This window comes from Bactrocera oleae, chromosome 6 (assembly GCF_042242935.1).
Source record: "Bactrocera oleae isolate idBacOlea1 chromosome 6, idBacOlea1, whole genome shotgun sequence".
Lineage (NCBI taxonomy): Eukaryota > Metazoa > Arthropoda > Insecta > Diptera > Tephritidae > Bactrocera > Bactrocera oleae.
In genome coordinates this window covers 22,285,396-22,303,934 of record NC_091540.1, presented here as the reverse complement: position 1 = coordinate 22,303,934, position 18,539 = coordinate 22,285,396, and the positions used below count along the sequence as shown (strand labels likewise).

Here is an 18,539-nt window from a genome sequence, read left to right as displayed (position 1 = left end):
CAAAGGGATCCTCTGAAAAGGAAATAATGATTAAACTTTTGGAAGAAAGAAAAACATACGGTGAAATCGATCGAGTTGTTGGAAGATCACATTACAAATATACCGGATTTTTTATATCTCAGCCCATCTTGGGCGGTCAAAAATACTAGCATAGCGTGAAACACGTAACCATGTGACAAAAAATATGAAGAAAAACCCCCGACTGAGCGCAACCAAAATCGCTCAAAATTTTAAGGTTCCTCTACAACGTTCCGAAGCAGCTTCAAACATCATCAGAATTACCAGATTTGGACTAGAACGTAAAATCCGCCAATGCACATTTACCTTAAAGGATCAAGGATGTGCTGAACGAGGAATGGGCTAGCGGAAGTTTTAATTTTAATACATTGGGGATAAGAATATCTTGGTTCGACTTATGTACCCTGAATGCACACTTTTTCTAATGGATTTTTTATTCGCCGGCATGTTTGGGTTTGTTTATATGTTTTTTATTTAATCACTTTTATTTTCATAAAACTACATTTTAGTTTCTTTTAATGAACATAAAATAATTTGGTTTTTATAAAATGTTAAATGAATAAATTTGCTCAAGACAATGAAGTAAAAATTATTACAAATAATTTAGACAGTTTTTATTTGAAGCATTTATTTTTATTTAAACGTAGGCTTTTTGTCTTCGTTATAAAAGTAATCAGCAAATTGAGTTCTTATTGCAGCAGCTGTTATTGTGCCATTTTGAAAGCTGCTGATTCGATCCGTAGGAACATATCTTGTTATTCCATTATTTTGAGCATCAAAGTATTGCTGTCATTTTGCGATAAGAAATTAAGCAATACACAGCAGGCTTGCACAATTTTTCGTACCTTTTTCGGTCGCAAGTGAATAGTGGTTTGCAAAACTCTAAACTTATTAGATAACATTCCAAATGCGTATTCGATAGTTTGGATTGCGTAACTTAGTCGAAAATAAAACACTTTTTCTACTGGTACTATTCTGTTGTTGAATATTTATATTATATGAGGAAATGCGCCATCCCCTATCACACAGTATGGCAGATTGCGGTTATTACCAATTGTCTCATTAGTTGGAAAGTATTGGTCAGGTTTATTAAGTACTTCGCGCAGTGCACTTCTATTAAGAACACCACCATCGCTGATGCGTCCATTGAATCCAAAATCAACAAATGTAAATTTATAGTTGGCATCGCACAGCGCTAATAATACATCACTGTCCTTTATGGGTATAGTACAAAGCTCCATCAACTTTTGATGCTCCAAAAGCAACATGCTTTCCATCAATAGCACCGAGCCATAAAGGTAATTGCAAACGGTTATTGAAACCAACTCCAATTTCTCACCAAGCTGTTTGATTTTCTGGAAACAAGCCATAATAAAGTAATTAATAAAATTATTCGTCTATACGTAGACACATATACTCGTATGTACCATATGTACATGTATGTATGTATGTTCATACAAATAGCATGTTTGAATATGCATACCTTCAAATAGTAGTATCTCATTTTTTTTTAAATAATGTCACAGAAAAATATAGCCGATGAGAGATAAGCATGTGAAAGCGTTGTTTGAATGTCCAAGTTGCAATACCTTTCCTCTGTAGCTAAAAATCTTAGCGTAACAGCAAGACATTGCTCCGGCCCTATTGCTGCCCTTATCGCTGTATCTTGCTTTCTCAAAGGATCCTCGACAAAACTAAAAAGCATTTTAAACTGATATTCATCCATACGCAAATAATATCGGTAACGGTTTTATTTTCCAGACGGAGCTCATTATTTACTAAAGTAAAAGAGCCTAGCTTATCTTTGTTAAAACGACAAGGATGTACCTACAATCGCGATTTTCACAAATTTTTATAAGAATTATAGCAGGTAAAAGCATTTCTGATGCAGCCAATATAATCAAAGTTCAGTCGCCGTTGTTCATGCCGGTAAAAAATGTATTCACTTTCAACTAAACGTCAAAAATACTTCATTCCGGTTACGTGTAATCTTGACTATCAACATGATGACAAGTAACTTTGCACCCGTATAAACATGCTTATAACTCATTCTTTAGTTTGATCACTGGATTGTTAAATAAAAGTTTAATGACTATACACTTATCTTCATTTCTAATTCCAACAACTTAACGCTTTACTACTCATTACCGAATTTACAACTTCTTACATATATCTCAATTTCTCTTTATGCGACAGCACTCTAACTAGTACTGTGTCTGCTGCACAATCCAGCAGCCCTTATATAGTAGTTTTTTTATAAAACTACAGCACTACAAGTAGAACATTCTGACAACTACGAATTCGCTGTCTAGTTGATTCTAGCAATTTATCGATTCGATTTTGTTCTATCATTTGTTTTCGTCATTGTAGAATCTGCAAGTTTCTGACAAACCAAGGGAAGTTCAGTGCTGATCTTAGCTGACGCATGTAGAACATATGCCTTGAAGCTTCGACAATTGTTGAGGCGAGGCAGAACTCCTAATTAGGCGCCATTGGCTTTGTTTTTGAACTGCGGAGATTTCTTCGTCCAGGTCAGCCGCTTGTCGAAGACAACTCTAAGGTATTTCGCAGAAGGACTCCATTTGAAAGGGAACATATTTACAAAGATATTTTGCGGCTTTCGCGTGCTTTGGGATAGGAAGATTTCTTCAGATTTAGTTGTGTTGGTATCAAATCTCTACAACAAGTACCAGTCGAAGGCAGATGTGCGCGGAACCGTGTTTCTTTTGGAAACCGTGTTGGAAATCAGTAAGAACTTTCTCTTCTGTGACGAACTTCTCTAATCGGGAGAAAATTAGGCTTTCAGCTACTTTACTGAGGGTGCTAAGCAAGCTGATAGGGTTTGAGACTCTTGTTCTTTTTGGCGATAAGTGCACGGATTCGTGGCGAGAGGTAGCTTCTTTGGAGGAGATGGCAGATCTGATCGAGATTTGGATTTGCTCAGTCAGACTCGCGACCGCCACATGAGTGGCAGCTACGGCATTTATTAAAGTGCAGGTGAAGGCGGAGGTTTCTAGAGGAGAAACTAGGGGGCATTTGCGAGCTCCAGGTAGACCAGAGAGTGATCTGAACTGAGCTCCGGGAGAGTCCAGGGGTCTCTGTTGAGGGTCGCGATTTGGTGAGGAATATGTCCAAGGTACTGGCTTGGAATCTGGGATTTGAGGAGTGCCAAGTTGGTTCGGAGGGTGCTTCGATGTTGAAGTTATGTTGGAGCGACATTCTCCAGAGTGTCCAGTGTTGGTGCAGATGGCGACACCGCATGTGAAAATTGGGATGTAGAGATTTTTTGGTTTAGATGAGTCTCAATATTTGTATTGCCGAAGCGAACGAAATTACAGTCCTTAAGAACTGCGATAACGAAACCTCGCTGTCGACGTCAACGTTACCGACCTACCCCAAACAATTGGTTAGCATAAGTAAAATCTAAACAAAAAATATTTTCTTCAATTCAATTTCTTCAATGTTTCAAAACACATTCTCTTTGCACATTTTATTTTCAAAAGAATATTGCGACAGTCAAAAAAATAAGACAATTAACGTAGCAATAAATAACTACTTAAAAGTATATAATTGCGGTAATGCAAGAAGTAGACCACTTGACTAATACTGCCTCAACTACAAGTGGTTGCGTCAATATTAGAATAAGAAAAAGAAAACAGAAAGAAAGCTAGTGATGTAATAGAAAATTAGAATTAGCTTAAGTAAAATTTTTAAATAAAGAATTAGAATCATTTTAACTGCTCAAAAGATCAGTCTTTTCTTCTATACGTTTAACCGAAGTTCGACTAATATTTGTATCTATTTCTGTAGAACCGAAGTTCAATACGTATACTCGTAGATATAAAAACCTTAGACAAAGAAAAGAACTTCACCGCTTAAGATCAACTCGGAAGTGAAAGTGTTAAAAAGAAAGAAAAAAATATATACAAAAAATTAAAATATCATCCCGAAACCGTTCCCTTTATACAATTCATAGTTATTTGTATACATAAACTTATTATCGAAAAAAATAATCTACAATGGCAAACAACCACCAACCACAAAATTTGATTTCGGCTTCAGACCTCCTCAAGGAAGGAATAGAAGAATTTCGGGGCGATGGGAGTTACGACATTTCATCCTTCATCCGGGAAGTGGAACTGATCCTGCCTTTATTTAATAAAAGCGAAGCAGCAAAAAATTACATATGGGAGCGGCACATTAAAACAAAAATATAAGGAAAAAAACTAGAGATAACAATGACTCTAAAAAGCGACTCATCGTGGGAAGATATCAAGCTTCTTTTCGGAGTAAGAGAAAGCTATCACCAACCCTTCCACCAGGCCATACAAACAAAATATTACAACGTACATAATGACTATTATTTTCAATTAAAAACAATTTTAGAAAAGCTAAATTCGAAATATAACTAAGATGTGAATAGGGGACAAATGAAATCCTAATACCGAAAACTTTGTTAAATAATATAAGTAGACCACATAGATCAAGAAGTAAACTTTCCCTTGGACTATACCAGAACTATCTTCAGCTAGTAGAATTAACAATTATAAATAAAAAAAGTATATGTCTAATCGACACAGGTTCTACAACGTTTTAATTGACAAAGAAAATAAATAAAATATAAAAGGATACAATTAAGTAACTCAATACAATAGCGAAGCATTAATCAAATGATAAATAATAATACGCTGACCGCTCGAATTTATCTTTGACGCAGATATGTCATCGAAATTAACCGACCTACAGAATAAATGATTTGATGCAATTCTTGGACAAAACATATTTAACCATTACAAGCAGTTATTGACAAGAAAAACGAAACCTTAACAATTAATATGAAGTTATAAAAATTATGAATTCTAGCTCATAAAATTTTAATGAAATTAGAGCGTATCTTAACTTAATTTCACCAGCCCAAAATTTAACGGTGCGTTTTAAAGGACAATTGTTATAAATTTCGTTTGGTTTTAAACCTTTCAAAGCAAAGAATCTAATCACTACGCTATATTAAATTTTTTTATATTAAAAAAGTATTCTGACACGTCAAGCTGATACTGGGGAAGAGGTACGGCGACTTTTGGGTTTTTCCTTGTTATGAACTTTTGAAGGCACAAGACCGATGTATTGATATATATGTATATATAGTGCGTTTAACTGAGCTGTGGTGTTGCCGGAGTGGCGTCACAACTCGGACTGTATGTGTTTCTCTGTCTACTGCACAATCCGGCAGCTGTAATTTTGCGTGAATTGCGTGCACCTCTGGCCATTTACTTGTTTAAAATGGACCTGCTACATCCATGGCAATTGGCTCAAACGGCGCATCTGAATTGTACTGCTTCATCTAGACACGACTCCTGGAACTCGGCCCATCAGCAGCAATACACTCGCCATGTCTGGCGATCCACTCCGTAACTGATTGACGACAACCAACTCATTACAATCTTTGTTTTAGTTTTTCCAAGGTTTTAGTGATTCCTATGTGTCCTGCACTTCGACCGTTGCACATTTCGATGAGAACTCCGAAAATTCATACTTTTAGAATAATCACTAAAGCTGGGGAGCTTATCCCATCTTCCCATACAAGATGCAGCAGCCAGACACCAACTTTAAACTAATCCATTGTGCCCAATAAGTCTTTGCGACTGGGCTTTCTTTCGTTGAATGTTAATTCATCTCCAATCCATGTATTACACAAATCTGGATTTTTTCGCTGACATTTTCGCAGTTCTCCGGATCCCAGTCTGACGTGATTGTCATTATTCGGACAATGTCGTTTTTGATCTCAGCTTTCAAATATGAATTTCCAATGACTACTACCTTTGCGATGTTCTATAGAGAAGTCGTAAATTCCAGTCTCAATCCACCATGTCAACTGTCTTTTTGGGTTCCTGAATTGTAGAAGCCATTTTAATGCTGAACAATCTGTCCTTAACCACTTTCTCATGCCCATTAATGACTTGTGGAAGAACGGCTCCTACTGCAAACCTAATAGCCCATCATTGCTGAGCTTTAGACCATCGCCAGCCATCCGTTGGGAAACCTCTTCCACGTTTCTAAGGTGTTCATCGAAGCTCTTTTCCAACACGATAATATTGTCGATTCATAGGTCATCTCCAACGCTGAAAGCCGTCGATTCTTTGCCTTCTTCGTTGTCTTCCAATTGCCAATTACCACTTTTCAATGTAAGTCTTGAGAACCATTTTGTGCCTGATAACGAGTCCAGCGTGTCATCGATTCTAGGTAGTGGATAACTGTCTTTCTTCGATACATTATTCAATCCTCTAGAGTCCACAAAGTACTACAGGGGAACTCCATGAACTCGCTGATGGTTCGATACCGCCGCTTTCACTCATTTCACATATGGTTTGGCTTACAACTTCTCGTTTTGCTAAAGGAACGCTTGTGTTTCACAACTTTGGTTCTGGTTTTAAATCGTCTTTATCAAATATGGATGAGTATCTAGGACGGATTTGTTGAACCTTATTTTGATAGTCTACTTCGATATGTCGTTTTCGCCGATGGAATCTTCCTCATGACGCATTTCACAATTTATCACGGCCTCAATCTCCTTACACTGCTCTAATATAGCTCCATTGGAAAGTTTGATTGATGACTTGCACTCATTAAGAACTCATACTGGAACACGTTTATCTTGCCTTGTCATAGCCAGGGTTTGGCGTCTCCATCTATTTGTGTCTAATTAACTAACGGGTGTTTTTTTTAGAGGTATAGAACTTTAAATTGCAATAAAACCACGATATATTATTCGATTGACATGAATTTTATTTATCCGAAAGATAATCTTATGGCATTACATTTTAAATATGATTTTTGACATATGACCGCCACGACTGGCTCGGATGTAGTCCAATCTTCTATATATCTATATATTTCTGGTTTTGGTGGAATCTGTTGGCTCTCTGCTATTATAACTCGTCTAATGTTGTACTCGTTATTTGTTACGTAAGTGGCACTTTCATATTTGTATAAGTCATAATCTTGTTCTCCATGCCAATTTTTATTCCTTGATTTGTTAGAAAGTACACCAATTATGACTTCGTCGACAATATCTCTCACTATAAAATAGTGTACCACGGCTGCTTTTCCAATTACGATCACGCACATTACTTTTCCGAGAATTTGAGTATTTTATCTAGTTGCAGTAAGCAATTTTGCCCCAGCTAATGCTCTTACTTCTTTATTAACTAGATCAGATCTGACTCGCCTTTGTTTAACGATTGGTTGGATTTAACACATGATAGATATTCCTCAGCTTTGCAATTACGTTCAACTAATATATTAGACTAGTTACTGTTGCGTGCAATATGAACCCGTTTTCGAAGGTGTAGCATTAAATTTTCGCTTGCTAAGCAGAGATGCCGTTTTCTGTATCACAGCATACGAAACGGTTTCTGCAAACGTGAATTTTAGACATGCAAACGCAGAAAAGCGTGTAGTATCATCTCGTATTCCATTAACGAAGGGTCCTCGATAAACTCCACGGATTTATGTGCATGAGCTAACTTTCTCAATCAATGTAGAAAACACCTGCACATACTCATTGGCTTTCTGGTTACGATTTTGCAACTCGATTTGGAAGATCTGCTTCCTGTGCTGACTACTATACCGTCTTTCTAATGAGCGCATGAACGTTTCATAACTACTGGACTCACAGTTTGGAATGGTTTGTAATATTTCCGTTGCATGTAATTTTAATGCAACGGACAATGCGGCTACTTTATCTTCAACGTTCCAATTATTTGCAGATGCCGTCTTTTCGAATTGAAGCTTTACAACCTGGAACGGAAATGTTTCATCAAAAGTTGGAGGTTTTACTTTGGCAGAGGCTGTCGACATAATTAGCCGATTTATTTGTAGCTCGCGGAGACGATCTTTAAATTCGTCTACTTTTGTTTTAATTTCATCCCACTCTTTCAACTGTAAAGAAACCTGTGCTCATATACGTGTACCTTGCGCTGCATTTGTAATGACACCTCTGCCATATGTGAGGTGACCTTCGTCGATATTACCATGATATCTGCGTTGACATCTCCGTTGCGACATTTGCGCTGGCACTTGCCACGATAGCGGTTCTAAGTAACCGGAACGGACCGAGACTTTTATCCGGCCAAGGACTGTCAATTTGGCATCATTCCTCGAAACTCCTTCAGGAATGTTTTCTGTCGCTACAACATTAGCAACCACCATCCCAACATACAAATGAAATATGCAACACGCTCTAAGTGTAGCCGAACTGCACTACCATTTAAGAAAATTTTGTGAAACGGAATGACAGAAAAACTCGATTCGAGTTGCTGGACTCGTGTCGCTCGTATGAAAGAACTGAGCGACATCAAAGGAATTCGCATTTCTTCGAGACTGCACATTGCAAATGTTTAGCAATTGATTGAATATATTTCATGCCATACAGTTTCGGTCGCATGATGACAGAAAAGATGAAATGCCAGTGTTTTATGTTTTGTTGCGTATACTGCAATTTAGAACAAAACATAAATATTAACCAAACATGCAAAATAGTAACTAAATACAAGCATACATATGATAATTGTTAGCATATCATTGCTCATATTTAATTATTGAATTGGTAAATAAACTTTATGAAACAATTATTTAAGTGTAAAAATATGTAATCTTATTTTTCTAAAAAATACATTGGGTCGGATTTAGAATACCATCCTAGGATTTCTAGAATAGAATGGCTATGGGCTGATAAAGGATGTTCTCCAGATCAAGAAAGTTTTCGCGATATTTGCGTTTAAAATTAAAAATTTACCTATTGAATGTGCGTATTTTTCCGACTTAAAATGAGTTTTGCTTTAATATTTTTCACTTTTATATTCACTAACACTTCACTTATTCGTGTTTACACATTTATTTCACATTAACTTATTGTTCAATTATGTTTATTCACAAAATAACAAAACGGTTGCATTCTGACAATGAACAAAAATAAAACAAAAAAGAAAGAATACAAGAACCATTATCGGTGATGTACAACTTTCGTTGTTGATTTACTTGAGTACCTGCCGGCGACGGCCTTACCTCACGGTGCTCCAAAGCACAACGTATCAATACAATGCGTTGATAAGCGCCCCAAACAATACGAGCTATTTGCAAGTATTTATTTGGATACCAGTGGCAGTGTGTCTGGGTCCACACTACCATCTTGGTATGATTCGAGGCCGACCTAAAACCTCTTCCGTTTTCGGGTACGGAACCCAGTTGCTTTTTGCAACTTTATTTTAGAACTGAAAAAACAATTAGGCTGAATTTTCAGTTATTCCTGCATTTAGGTTTCAACCACAGCCACCACGAATCTCCTTAAAGGGGCCATAACGCAATGAGCAGAGTGGACCGAAATCCAAGGGCTTTCTGCTCCCCGTGGTACCAGAAAGTCTCCGGTAAGACTGCGTAGCCGAAACTACTGCCAGTTGAGCAACCCATTACTCAAATGACTGGTGACATTTGTCGCTTGAACTTCATATGTCTTTTTATTCGCTTTTTCATTTAAAGTGTTTATAATATCAGTTCAAGCTGAGTATTATAGCACTATTCCTGACATACTATGCTGATATTACTGAGCAAGGTACATAATAACAGTCATAGTGCATATTGGCTTTTAGTCGCCTCTTACGACAGGCATGCCTTGCCGCGGGCATATTCTAACCCCTGCGAATAAAATTGTGATGTACAATAAAATGTCATTCAGTATTTCCCTTCTCTTGATAAACCCCGGCGTTGGACAGTCCAGGGTTATTTACTTGAAGTACGGCCGAAGACCGCCAACGCAAAAAGGATTTATAGGCGAAAAAAAATGAGTTCACCCCGGTGTTGGATCGACCAGTGTTTTTTTTTGAAGCGCGACCGAAGGCCGCCAACTTAGAAAGGAACTCTACGCGAATTTTGGGTATATTTTGTTTTCTTCAAACACTCGGTAACACTGGCTATTTGTAAGTATACAACCGTTTTGTTATTGTGTGAATAAATAGAATTGAACAAAATGTTAAATATTAAATATATGGTGAGTTATTTTTGCACTATATAATGTGAAATATATGTGTGCAAACGAATTAGTGAAGTGGTTGTGGATAGAATATAATAGAATAGAATAGAAAGGAAATGAGTAACGCACCGCGCTCTAGGGTCTATTATGCCCTCACCTCAGTCACAACGACTCACTTAGCCCCAGTATATTGTTGAATTTCATTATACTGCTAGGAGCTAATGAGGCGATGTGATCCCTATTCGGGAACTTGGATCCAAGGGTCTTGATTCTGTGTCTGCAAGCTGCTGTGCAATCTATAATCAGGTATTCAGGGGCTCCCGGCTCCATGTCGCAGAACCGGCAGTTTGCACAAGAGGCTAAGCCCATGTATAGATCCTTCTTGAGCTTGTAATGGCCATTGTAGAACGCGACCAGTAGCCGATATTTTTTCCTCGGGAGATTGATTACATTTTTAAACCTGCTGAGGTCGTAACCACCTATTAGCAACCTGGCATGGCGCATGCCTCAGAGTTGTTTCCAACGTCTCTCCGTGCCTCCTCTCATAACGGAGTAGCTCCTTTATATATGTGTAACAACCGCGATGCAGGATTCTGGTCCTACAAGTTTGGTGGAGGCTGCAGAGCGGGCCAGTTATTCTCGACTATACCCCTATGGCCAGGCACCCAAATAAGGTGTTCAGCCGTTTTATACATAATAGCGATTTAACCTCATAAGCAGAGACCACCTTTAGTGCCGCCTGACTATTGCTAAGTATAGTAAAAGTTTCATTTTTATAGTTGCGTTGGAGGTTTATCTCTACACAGCGACTTATAGCATAGACTTCCGCTTGGAATGTGCTTGGAAAACTTCCCATGGGAATGGAGAGTTTGGTGCGTGGTCCTGGGACTCCTGAACCAATCCCCTCCGACGTTTTCGAGCCGTCGGTGTACCACTTGATTGTGCTTTTTCTTAGCAGGAGCACCAGCGTGGAATCATTCCATTCCGCCTTACTACTAAGGGTAACTTTGAACTTCTAAGTGAAGCTTACAACTTTGGTAATGCTGTCCCTTGGAAGAAGAGCCAGTGGCATTTCGTCGGTCGCGAGCATTCATCTGTTGGGACGTTCCCTCTGCCAAACCCTTCTGCTGTCATTTGAAGCAGGGTCTGGTTGAACACTATATGTAACGGTGTGAGTTCTAACATTCCTTCCAGTGCTGCAGTCGGATAACTACGTATTACGCCTGACGCGCGGTCTTTGCAGCTTCTATAGTTGAAATCCTTCCGAAGTCTGCGATGCTTTAGAACACCAATCCACCGCTCCATATGTTATGATCGGTCTCACAATCATGGTGTACATTTGATAATCCTCTGGTTGCAGCCCCAGTACCGGCAAGTCGGTTGCACACCATGAGTGCTTTCGTTGCCTTGACTAAGGTCAGGTTCACATGCTGCTGCTACCGTAGAGTGGAATCCAGCGTGAGGCCTGGCAGTGACCTTCGTCTCGTAAACGGAATTATTGTAGTTTTAGAGGAGTTGATGTTTAAACAAACCCTACTACTCCACCTCTCTGCTATACCCAATCCCCTTTTGTACAATATCGCAGAAAGTGTCTGCAAATTTACCCCCTGGCTAAGATAACAATGTCGTCCGTATATCTCTGACAGCGGATTCCATTGCTCGTTAGCAGCTCAAGAAGCACCTTCGATGTCAAGAAAGGCGCATAATAATACCTCGCCCCCATCTAACGAACTAAGGATCTCTGAGGTTAACTGATACCGAGAAGTATTAGTTGATCTACCTACTCTGTAAGTATGCTGCTTCTCATATAGCGGTGCAGCCTTTAGCACCTTCGATCGTATTTCGTAGTCAATGATCTTTTCCCTACTCTTAAGGAAGTTAGACTGATTGGCCTGAAGGATTTCGCCAATGTATAGTTTTTCCTTACTCCACTTGATGGAGTCTGAGAGAGAAGATGGCTTGTCTTCGATCACAGGACGAAACTGGTCTTCTTGAATTGTCTCTGAGAAATGCGCAAATAGAAGAGCCGTAGCTCTTTTTTCTTCGCTGGACGCATTTGTCCCATCCGATCTTTTAATGGCTAGTACTGTATCCGACTTGCTTCTAGCCAGAGCCTTATGCAGCCTTGCTGCCTCTAGTGTTAAGGAGACGTTTTGCACAGAACTTCTTGAAACTCTTCTGCCTTGCTGTCTTAATCTCCTTGTGGTAAGCAGTTGGGCTTGTAGTCTTCTCAGATCCCGGTACGCTTGGCCTTGTTAAATAGTTTGCCTACCGTTTTCCTTGGTTCTAGGAGTCTACTTCACGTCGTTAGGGGACTGCTGTAATATGTCTCTATAATGGACTGATTTAGCGCAGACAATTTGCTCCCCAGTTCAGAAGCCGTTGAACTTCTGTCTAGCTGCCCCTCCACATGGATATTGATTTCAAGCTTATCGCTAAAAGCAGTCTAATCCGTGTTTCTGGAAATACGCCTGAGAGGTAGTTGCTTGACCTCTACCCCCCGTGCGAGTCTTATTATACGGTGATCTGACATGGAGGATTATGATGACACTCTCCATTGTGAGCTTAGTCCTGTCATGAGTTCGTTAGCAAGATTGATGTTCAGCACTTGCTTTCTGACACTTGCTATGAAGGCGGGTTCGCCCCCCAAATTTCCAATGCTTAAATTATTACTAGTTATAATTTCGAGGAGAGACTTACCCCGTCGCTGCTAGTCCGTTCCTTCGTTATCCTTTGCTTGCATAGTGACCTGGTCCTGTGTTAGGAACTCTGAAATACAAAAGGAATCAATATCGCTCCTAACTACTATACAGGTTCTAGGTGTCTTACTAGAGAGTTCCCAGATTACCTTGATTGTCTCCGTTTTGAGGCCTCTGACTTTGCCTTGTAGACCCATGGTTCCTGGATCAGCAGTATGCCCAGGTATTCCGATGTGAACCGTATCTGCCTTCTGCGTAGTCTCAGCAGTTGCAGCTTTGATGTACTTGCGCCGGAGTAAGAAGCATCCTCATTCACCAGCATTTTTCCACTGCTCCACTTCCGGTGGTCGTCTTAGGTTTATATGGCCTCTGGACTACCGAGCTGAACCTGTAGTGTCGGCAAGGCTCCGTTAGGGCAAATCATCCAATGGTCAAGGGGGTCGCATAGCACCCTGGATTAGGAGGTGGGAGCTCATGGTCGCACGCATGCGGCTTTTGACAACCCGTGTGAGAGTACTGGGCCGCACTTCCCACCCCAGTAGTGAGATGCCGAGAGTGGCGCCATCTATATGTCGACTAATGCGTTAGAATCTGCTATCAACCACTCCCCGTATTCACCTGATATGGCACGTGCGACTTCTACCTTTTCGGAAAAATGCATTTGCCGATGAAAGGAAAGCGTTATGTAGACGTGGAGGCCATTCAAAAGGTTTGCACCGGCATCCTGGCGGCCATACCGAGCAACGAGCTAAAACACTCGTTCGACATTCCGATGAAACCATTTGTTCTGTTTTTTTTTTTAAAGTCCTGTTTACTTTGGAACGCACCTTGTATATATGTAAATATATTTAACACACTTTGCATATATTTTTCAAGTAACTTAGTTGTGGTTGTTGTTGTATCTTCAGAATTCTGTAAAATTCAGATCACTTAGCTGTAATTACAAGTTCAACGAGTTAGACATTTTCTTGTGAAAAAAAATACTGAAGAAATGTAACAGTCACAATTTCTTTTACGTAGCGATCTGATGGTTTGGACGAATAGAGGAGATCGTCGAACTCCATTCCGCACTGCCGGCCTTTCTGTTCCCTTCGTTGGGGGACCTAAGCTACACATTTACCGAAAAAAATTTATTTCTACTTTTTTCATCCTCCAAAAATTTTTTTTTATCCTTATAAAAATTGTCAACAGTTCTAGAGCGCAAACATACGCTATATTAACTTGAACATACCTAACCAAAGCCATTTCATGCTAGCAAATGCCCACATAAGAACATTGCCAACCTCAATGGCAATGTATTTGACAGATGGTTAGCAATGTACAATACATTGCCTGTGAAGATACGGCGTTAAGGCAGAATTGACCAATCTAACCGAAACTCTTTGCATCATTTAACATACTTATACTAGAAATGGCACCAGCAAAATGGTAAAATTATTAAACTTTGTTGGGAATAAATATTACTTTATAGAATGTGTGTTGGCAACTTGGTTATTTCGAATGAATTTCAAGTTATCGAAACTTATTTTACATTCCAATTTGTTTACCTCACAGGTAAAATCAAATTGCAATTGTTTATATTTACAAAAAGTCGTGGTCGGTAATAATAATTACTTAAAAATGCTATATTATTTGTTTAGTATAAATTAAACTCAGAAGTGTTGTTCCAAAGTATAAATATAACGGGTACAGTGATTAATATTCTTATAGATGCATGTATCTAGAAATTAAAATGCATGTATTATTTAGTTATGTACATACATACTTATATAGCATATACTTATGTAGATGATAAATTATGAATAAGTTGAGGGTTAAATAAGTGGTACAAGTACTACGAGTAAACTGTATATTTTAGGTGGAAGAATTTTCTGTTTATTTATGGTCGTGTATGGAATAATTGTAGAATATCTTCCCCGAATTCATTGTTAAAATAAAGGAGTAGGCTATGTCTAGCAAGAATATAAATGTATATACATATGAACTTATGTATGTACATATATAGCCTCCGAAAACGTATATACATATAGATTTTAAGATATTTGAATTAAGTTGCAATATTCGAATTTTACAAAGTATATATACATAGCCAATAAAGTCTGCGTTCACCCGACACATTTTTTTTAAGTGAAATAAAAACACAATGTAAATAGGTAATTCAGTTCAAATTTTCTGCATGTATTTTTTCTTTAGGGTGGGCTTTAGTTTAGCATCCCACGATTTCAGGGTTAAGAGGGGTATGGTTGGATAGAGGAGATTCTCCAGATCACGAATATATGATGCATAATATACAATAAAAGAAAAAATAAATATAAATAGAGAAATTGTAAGATAAAATTTGTGAAATTTTCAACTTAAAATGCAAGTATCTCGAAACTATAAGTTTCCGGCTATAATAATATATATTCGTGATATGGAGAATCTCCTCTATCCAACCATACACCTCTAACCCTGAAATCGTGGGATGGTATACTAAAGCCGACCTAATCAAAGAAACTCGCACTTTAAATAGTTGAATTTTAAATGCAAATATCTCTAAAATCATAAGTCAGCGGCACTAAACGTATATATATTCTTCATCTGGAGAACCTCTTCTATACGCAAAAACCCATTTTAATACCGAATCCGGGAGATGCTATTCTAAAATTTGCCCATTCTAAATCTCAGGCGAAAATACAATAATACCCCTATTACGGTTTTGAACTCCACCCGGTTGAAATGAAGTTGAAGGAATTCAACTTCAGATCAACTCAACCCTATTTTGGTATTACTATTCTCAGTCGATGTGATTTGTGTTGCCACCCTAAAAAATTAAGATAATAAAAGAGCTGTAAATTTTTAAACGAAAAATCTAAACAATTTAAGGTAAATGTATAGTTTAGGTATCCCAACGAATGAAGCCCCGAAAAAAGATTTTTTTTTTTAAAAAAGTATACATAAATTATTGAAAAAATTCACTTTCCGCTCACGGATTTGTAATCTTCGCGTCAAAATAAGACAATTTAAAGAAATGATTATTTTCGCGGCCTACTTCATTGGGGGACCTAAACTATACATTTACCCATTTTAATTTAGTTATTCCTCACGAAAAAGTGAATAATTATTAAAATGGGCATTAGTTTTGATTTTTCTTACGATGACAAAAATGTTGGGCCAAATCTGATGTGCTGCACAGAAGAAAAAGGCTTAGTGATCACTCAAATCCATTCGACCTTCCTTATACCAAGTAACCCAAAGTTTTATTACCAATTAAATGGCGGTTAAATAATTTTTGTGGCAGATTCATAAGTTATTTTCGTTAAAATGGGGAATCATTTTGCTTATTTTTCTAAATGAGATTTTCTTCCCACCGATAGTTATCAAAAATGAATTTTTAATGTTTTTAACATTAGGCTGAAGCAACCTAAAATATCTATGCTGGCTACAAAACTTGCTTTTATGAACTGAAGAAGGGTCAAAACTTCATTTTTCTTAAAAAGTATATTCCTAGAGGTAGTACATTGTATTGACAATGATCGAAATTTTTTTCTCTCGTTGAGTTTTTATTTAAATTTGTCGGATGTACCATACAGTAACTAGAACTGAAACGAGGTGAGCTTAAATTTTTGACGCATGTATTTCCTTGGAGTGGCAACAAAAGTCCCGTTATCGATGGCGTCGCCTGTCTGTGTGGCATGGTTAGTACCGTTAGCATCTTAGCTTATCGAGAATAATCTATATATATAAATTACTCGTCACGTTTTCTCCGGCCTTAACTCTTAAGCTACTGAAACGATTTTAGTTAAATTTAGCTAACTGTGTTCACCTTAAAATATATATTTTATATCTTCATTATGTTAAAATTAAAACGTCATAAATATATAAAAAAATATATTTCTAAGCAGCGGTTGATAAATATTTGTATGAATCATTTTCAAAACTAAACCTTAAGTTCAATCGCTTGGATGCTTATACCGGCAATAACGTTTTCGCCCATGTTGCTACAGAGTATAATAGTGGATGACGAGACGAGCTGAAAGTTGTTAAGACATTTTTCAAAAGAGGGCCCGCCTCCTAATAACTTAAATGTAAATTTCTCTAAAATCATTCAAGGTAGATAACCCAAATTTGCACAATATAAATATTTCCACAGTGTAAAAAGGGATGAAATCGGAGATAACCCAGCCAACTCCCTATATAACGGTTTTTATTAAAACTACTAACAGTGCAATGAGTCAATAACTAAATGCGTCAGAAACATTAAATTATACATCCAGGATATCACAAGGGGGTTTTTAAAAAACCGCTGTCAAAATTGGACGATTTTGAGGTATACCATCTCAAGTCTAAAAATGGTCAAAATCGGACCATAACTATTCAAGCCCCCAGTTACGGAATATGGGGACCCCGGTGCCTGGTGCTAACTATTTAGCGGAAATAACAGTCAAGCTGTGAGTATATTATTGCAATTCGGCGAGAGTTTCTTTCTGATAATAGTATGCAAGTATGTCAAAAATGGATTGAATCGTGTCAATACTTTCCTTACCCCCATATACCTTATCGAAATATTTTCGAACTTCCGGTTTACTTATATCGGATAGGTATATTAAGTGGATGTATTTTCCTTTCAATGCTTCATCTTCGTGCCTGAACTGAGTAACTCGGGTGAAAACTTGCCCTAGCCCTGATATAACAAATCACAGAATTTTCAAACATCCGTTAGACTTTACTCCACATATGTTGGTGATAGTATGTTAGGTACCTTAATGAGACTCAGGGAGTATTTAATTCTATTACCAGTATGTTGTAATTATTACCCCAATCTCTCATATACCTAGTATAAGATTTTCAAACTTCCGGTTGGCCTTATGGCATTAGTCAATATGTAAAACATCTTAGCAAAATTATCCGAACGTATAATATTAGATATACTATAGTTTAATGTATAATATTTATAATATAAATATATATATAGTTTAATGCTAATAATAAATATATATATAGTTTTATAAATATAGTTTATTGCCAACTCCCAAATACTACCTGTATTGGTTTTCGTTATTCTAACAAAGGTTGTGCCGAATATGTCGGTCAATTTTTGTATTTTATATTTATAAAATTGCTAGATAAAATAGTGCAAATAGACGACAGTACAAAGAGGCAAGTACAATAAATGTAATAATACATATACACAGTTATACATATTTACTTCTTAGTTTAGGGTGAGGGGAGTCGAAAGGCTATGGGCGTTGGGGATGGTCGGAAAAAGTAAACCATAGTACACTAACCCACAATTCTTTTCAAAACGAACCTGCACTTGTGCCAATGGATATAGGCACGAACGAAAGAAATCAGAATTTTCAAATTGGCGCTCAAGAAAAATACCCTATATTGTCATAAATCCGAATTTGGAAAAACAAAAGTTTATTATAGATACTGGTGCTGAATTTAGCATAATAAACCCCAGGCTTGCAATTCGAAATGGGGAACAATGTTATCCACTTTCATTATTAAACTCCTAAACGGAAATGTTTAAAGAATTTCGGAAAGAAAATCAATTAATCGTTTATGAGCACATGGCTCCTCAAAATAGCACCAAACAAATCTGCGGCCCATAGCAACCCAGCCTTCACCGTGTGATCACCAAGCGTGCCCCGAAGCATTACCCTACTCTCCGAAGATGGGGCTCTGGCTAGACGCCTTCATCGCTTTAAAGCGACCGTCTCTCCTATCCAAGAAGAAAGAAGTACCCCACGCACGGCCCGGCGTACTATCATCCATTCAGCAAAACGCACATATAAACACGACTCCTGTGGATT

General features: G+C 37.8%; 1 protein-coding gene and 1 long non-coding RNA gene across 10 annotated transcripts in view; one reads left to right on the top strand and one right to left on the bottom strand.

The window, feature by feature from the left end:
* Positions 1 to 5,228: 5,228 nt before the first annotated feature.
* LOC118680489 (uncharacterized) lies at positions 5,229 to 13,956 on the bottom strand. Its single transcript, XR_004976021.2, has 3 exons — positions 12,891 to 13,956; positions 12,743 to 12,811; positions 5,229 to 8,509 (listed from the first exon to the last, which is right to left on the bottom strand). It is a non-coding gene; the product is annotated as an uncharacterized lncRNA (long non-coding RNA).
* A 96-nt stretch (positions 13,957 to 14,052) lies between these two features.
* The window catches only part of Atat (alpha-tubulin acetylase), a 91,058-nt gene continuing 86,571 nt past the window's right edge, over positions 14,053 to 18,539 (top strand). For 2 of the 9 annotated variants that reach the window (XM_070111713.1, XM_070111711.1), the window contains exon 1: positions 14,075 to 14,169. The gene's annotated coding sequence lies outside the window, so the exon portion shown is untranslated. Of the gene's footprint in view, positions 14,170 to 14,272; positions 14,428 to 18,539 lie in introns of those variants that run through there. The other 7 variants (XM_070111710.1, XM_070111708.1, XM_036360280.2 and 4 more) reach the window with 5 other exon arrangements.